The following is a 6000-nucleotide window of genomic DNA, read 5'->3' as shown; positions in this document are numbered from 1 at the left end:
GCAGACAGCGTGCCCTTGTTACACATAGCGGCAGACAGCGTGCCCTTTTTACACATTACGGCAGACAGCGTGCCCTTGTTACACATTACGGCAGACCGCGTGCCCTTGTTACACATTACGGCAGACAGCGTGCCCTTGTTACACATTACGGCAGACAGCGTGCCCTTGTTACACATTACGGCAGACAGCGTCCCCATTTTTACACATTACGGCAGACAGCGTGCCCTTGTTACACATTACGGCAGACAGCGTCCCCATTTTTACACATTACGGCAGGCAGATTCCCCATTTTTACACATAGCAGCAGGCAGATTCCCCATTTTTACACATAGCGTCAGGCAGTCCCCCTGTTTTACACATAGCGTCAGGCAGTCCCCCTTTTTTACACATTACGGCAGGCAGATTCCCCTTTTTACACATTGCGTCGGGCAGATTACCCCTTTTTACACATAGCGGCAGGCAGTCCCCCATTTTTACACATTGCGGCAGGCTGATTCCCCCTTTTTACACATTGCGGCAGGCAGTCCCCCCTTTTTACACATTGCGGCAGGTAGTCCCCCCTTTTTACACATTGCGGCAGGCAGTCCCCCCTTTTTACACATTGCTGCAGGCAGTCCCCCCTTTTTACACATTGCTGCAGGCAGTCCCCCCTTTTTACACATTGCGGCAGGTATGCCCCCCTTTTTACACATTGCGGCAGGTAGTCCCCCATTTTTACACAGTGCGGCAGGTAGTCCCCCATTTTTACACAGTGCGGCAGGTAGTCCCCCATTTTTACACATTGCGGCAGGCAGGCACAAGAAAGAAGGAAAGAAGGAAAGAAGGAAAGAAAGAAAGAAAGAAAGAAAGAAAGAAAGAAAGAAGAATTATACTTACCCTCTCCGCTGGCTCAGGCTCCTCGGTGCAGCGTCAGAGACGATTCCCGGGCTGGAGAGAAGGAGGAGGAGGGAGGCTGAGAAGGGAGCCGCAGCAGCGCTGTGTTACTGGTGGAGGCGCTGCTGCTGCTGCCCCTCTGCTTCCCTATAGGCTGTTCTCGGAAGACAGCCTATAGGGAAGCAGAGGGGCAGCAGCAGCAGCGCCTCCACCAGTAACAAAGCGCTGCTGCGGCTCCCTTCTCAGCCTCCCTCCTCCTCCTTCCCCCGTCTGTAGTACCGCTGCTCCTCTCCTCTCCTCTCTTCGCCGGGCGGCTGTGCGCTGCGGGCAGCGGTTGCCCGCAGCGCACAGCGGCATGTAATGAGTCAGTTTGACTCATTACATGCTTGGGCCCCTGGACAGAGGCGGGCCCCAGTGCAGTGCACTGCCTGCACTGCCGGTAGTTCCGCCTCTGGGTCACACCATCAAACACTGCACCAGCCCAAGAGAGGCGCAGAATATGTATCTGAACATGGGCACCAAAATCAGTGCAACTAATGTAGCAGTTACTGTTAGGCGCGGAGGTGCTCCCGCTCTCTGACAGAGCAGCGGTCATGGCCGCCGCGCCTCTCTTCTTGTTTCTTCTGCACGGCGCCTAGCAACGCCGGGACGCAAGGCGCGCGCTAGCCGACGGCTCCCTGGCAACGCTAGGACGCCGTGCGTGCAGGGCCGCCGGGTCCTTAGCAACGGGGACACCACAGGCGGACCGCGTTCCCCGTTGCACTAATCAGCATTCACCTGTTTTCCCCTGCTCGTGCAGCAAAGCAGCTGCACGACATTTGTTCATTAGGCTCTGTGTTCCTATTGGAGGGTTCCCTGTTATATGCCTCCTCAGTGCCTCACACTAACGCCGGTGATAGCTTCCCGCATGCTGCTCATGTTTGGTGAACGTCTGTTCTTGGTCTGCCGTATCCGGTCCGTCCTGCTCCCTGAGTTCCTGTATCTTGGAGTTCGTTAGCCGGTCCCGGGAATCCTTCTGGTCCTCATTTACCTGTGGCTGTCGGTTGGGGTTCTCACCCGGTTTCGTGAGTGGCGGCCTTGCCGCGTGTTGCGGCCTAGGCCGCTTTAGTATTGTTTTTTGTACTGGAGCATTTGCAGAGGTTTCCGCTTCCATTGTCCTCCCCGGAACTCCGCGGTGCCGTGTAGGGGAGTGGACAAGTGGTATCTTTTGGTTGTTCTTTTCCTTGGCGGTAAGCCGCGCATACTTTTAGTTTTAGGTTAGCCAGTAGCCCCTGGCCTTGTTGTTTCAGTTAGAGGGCCCCTTGTTATTACCCTGTCTCAGTTCACCCTTTGTCTCTCCTTAAGACCTGAGGGGGCATCGGAGTTGGGCAGACTTAATCCGCCCTTCAAATGCGGCTGCCATGGGCCCAAGAAACCATAGTCTCGCAAGAGTGAATTGACAGCACGGGTAAAACAACGGAGGTAGGGTGCCAGGGGCTATTCCCATTCCGTTTCCCTTTCCCAGCATTACGCCCTGCTGCTCCGGACTACTATATAAGATCTCCTGGTCCTGAGCATCCGGGTCGTAACAGTTACTGGGCACAATATGGCATCGTCCAGCTTACCACCCTCTACCTCCCAGGGAGACCCACTGACATTGCCTCTCTCTATAACTAAATATGTTCTGCGTTCCCCGGCGGTTAACCATCGGGGTACATGCAGAGTGCGACTCCGAGAACATCGGCCACATGCGTCCGATGCCACAACAGCGTCCACCTCTGTACTGTAGCAGGCTCAGAGATGCAGTTACACTGCAGCAATATGCTACAAGCGGGCGTCTCAGTGTTGGGATAATGAGCTGTAGCATCAGCGTAAGACACATCGGCTTCTGCGCACACCTCTGTATCACCCACACTGTATTCCTGTCCCACTCACACAGCCACAGACTATGTATATATACAGTATCAGCAACTGCCCCTCCCGCCTGTGCAGTGTGCCAGCAATCTCCCAATACATATCTATATACAGCCAGACTCTATAGCGCACAGGGTATATACAGCCGGCCTCTACAGTGCACAGGACGTATACAGCCGGCCTCTACAGCGCACAGGGTATATACAGCCGGCCTCTACAACGCACAGTACGTATACAGCCGACCTCTACAGCCACAGGGTATATACAGCCGGCCTCTACAACGCACAGTACGTATACAGCCGGCCTCTACAGCACACAGGACGTATACAGCCGGCCTCTACAGCCACAGGGTATCTACAGACAGCCTCTATAGCCACAGGGTATATACAGCCGGCCTTTACAGCCACAGGGTATATACAGCCGGCCTCTACAGCCACAGGGTATATACAGCCGGCCTCTATAGCGCACAGGGTATATACAGCCAGCCTCTACAGTGCACAGGGCATATACAGCCAGCCTCTACAGTGCACAGGACGTATACAGCCGGCCTCTACAGCGCACAGGGTGTATACAGCCGGCCTCTACAGCGCACAGGGTGTATACAGCCGGCCTCTACAGCCACAGGGTATATACAGACAGCCTCTATAGCCACAGGGTATATACAGCCGGCCTCTACAGCCACAGGGTATATACAGCCGGCCTCTATAGCCACAGGGTATATACAGCCGGCCTCTATAGCGCACAGGGTATATACAGCCGGCATCTATAGCGCACAGGGCTTATACAGCCGGTGTCTCCAGCGCAGAGGGTATATACAGCCGGCCTCTACAGCGCACAGGGTATATACAGCCGGCCTCTATAGCGCACAGGGTATATACAGCCGGCCTATACAGCTTACAGGGCTTATACAGCCAGCCTCTACAGTGCAAAGGGTATATACAGCCGGCCTCTACAGCGCACAGGGATTATACAGCCGGCCTCTACAGCGCACAGGGTATATACAGCCGGCCTCTACAGTGCACAGAGCATATACAGCCGGCCTCTATAGCGCACAGGGTATATACAGCTGGCCTCTACAGCGCACAGGGTATATACAGCTGGACTCTACAGCCTACAGGGTATATACAGACGGCCTCTACAGTGCACAGAGCATATACAGCCGGCCTCTATAGCGCACAGGGTATATACATCCGGCCTCTACAGTGCACAGGCTATATACAGCCGGCCTCTACAGTGCACAGGGTATATACAGCCGGCCTCTACAGCACACAGGGCGTATACAGCTGGCCTCTATATCGCACAGGGTATATACAGCCGGTCTCTACAGCGCACAGGGTACATACAGCCGGCCTCTACAGTGCACAGGGCGTATAAAGCTGGCCTCTATAGTGCACAGGGTGTATACAGCCGGCCCCTACAGCGCACTGTTTATATACAGCCGGCCTCTACAGTGCACAGGGTATATACAGCCGGCCTCTACAGCCTACAGGGTATATACAGCCGGCCTCTACAGCCACAGGGTATATACAGCCGGCCTCCATAGCCACAGGGTATATACAGCCGGCCTCTACAGCGCACAGGGTATATACAGCCGGCCTCTACAGCCTACAGGGTATATACAGCTGGCCTCTACAGCCACAGGGTATATACAGCCGGCCTCTATAGCCACAGGGTATATACAGCCGGCCTCTCCAGCGCAGAGGGTATATACAGCCGGCCTCTATAGCGCACAGGGTATATACAGCCGGCCTCTATAGCGCACAGGGTATATACAGCCGGCCTATACAGCTCACAGGGCTTATACAGCCGGCCTCTGCAGTGCACAGGGTATATACAGCCGGCCTCTACAGCGCAAAGGGCTTATATAGCCGGCCTCTACAGCGCACAGGGTATATACAGCCGGCCTCTACAGCGCACAGGGTACATACAGCCGGCCACTACAGCGCACTGGGCATATACAGCCGGCCTCTACAGCGAAAAGGGTATATACATCCGGCCTCTACAGTGCACAGAGCATATACAGCTTGCCTCTATAGCGCACAGGGTATATACAGCTGGCCTCTACAGCGCACAGGGTATATACAGCCGGCCTCTACAGCCTACAGGGTATATACAGCCGGCCTCTACAGTGCACAGAGCATATACAGCCGGCCTCTATAGCGCACAGGGTAAATACAGCCGGCCTCTACAGTGCACAGGGTATATACAGCCGGCCTCTACAGTGCACAGGGTATATACAGCCGGCCTCTACAGCGCACAGGGCGTATACAGCTGGCCTCTATAGCGCACAGGGTATATACAGCCGGTCTCTACAGCGCACAGGGTACATACAGCCGGCCTCTACAGTGCACAGGGCGTATAAAGCTGGCCTCTATAGTGCACAGGGTGTATACAGCCGGCCTCTACAGCGCACTGGGTATATAGAGCCGGCCTCTACAGCCCACAGGGTATATACAGCCGGCCTCTACAGCCTACAGGGTATATACAGCCGGCCTCTAAAGCCACAGGGTATATACAGCCGGCCTCTATAGCCACAGGGTATATACAGCCGGCCTCTATAGCGCACAGGGTATATACAGCCGGCCTCTATAGCGCACAGGGCTTATACAGTCAGCCTCTCCAGCGCATAGGGTATATACAGCCGGCCTCTATAGCGCACAGGGTATATACAGACAGCCTCTATAGCCACAGGGTATATACAGCCGGCCTCTACAGCCACAGGGTATATACAGCCGGCCTCTATAGCCACAGGGTATATACAGCCGGCCTCTATAGCGCACAGGGTATATACAGCCGGCCTCTATAGCGCACAGGGTATATACAGCCGGCATCTATAGCGCACAGGGCTTATACAGCCGGCGTCTCCAGCGCAGAGGGTATATACAGCCGGCCTCTACAGCGCACAGGGTATATACAGCCGGCCTCTATAGCGCACAGGGTATATACAGCCGGCCTATACAGCTTACAGGGCTTATACAGCCGGCCTCTACAGTGCAAAGGGTATATACAGCCGGCCTCTACAGCGCTCAGGGATTATACAGCCGGCCTCTACAGCTCACAGGGTACATACAGCCGGCCACTACAGCGCACAGGGCATATACAGCCGGCCTCTACAGCGCACAGGGTATATACAGCCGGCCTCTACAGTGCACAGAGCATATACAGCCGGCCTCTATAGCGCACAGGGCATATACAGCTGGCCACTACAGCGCACAGGGTATATACAGCTGGCCT

This window comes from Pseudophryne corroboree, chromosome 6 (assembly GCF_028390025.1).
Source record: "Pseudophryne corroboree isolate aPseCor3 chromosome 6, aPseCor3.hap2, whole genome shotgun sequence".
Taxonomy (NCBI): domain Eukaryota; kingdom Metazoa; phylum Chordata; class Amphibia; order Anura; family Myobatrachidae; genus Pseudophryne; species Pseudophryne corroboree.
Note: the sequence above shows the minus strand (reverse complement) of the source record.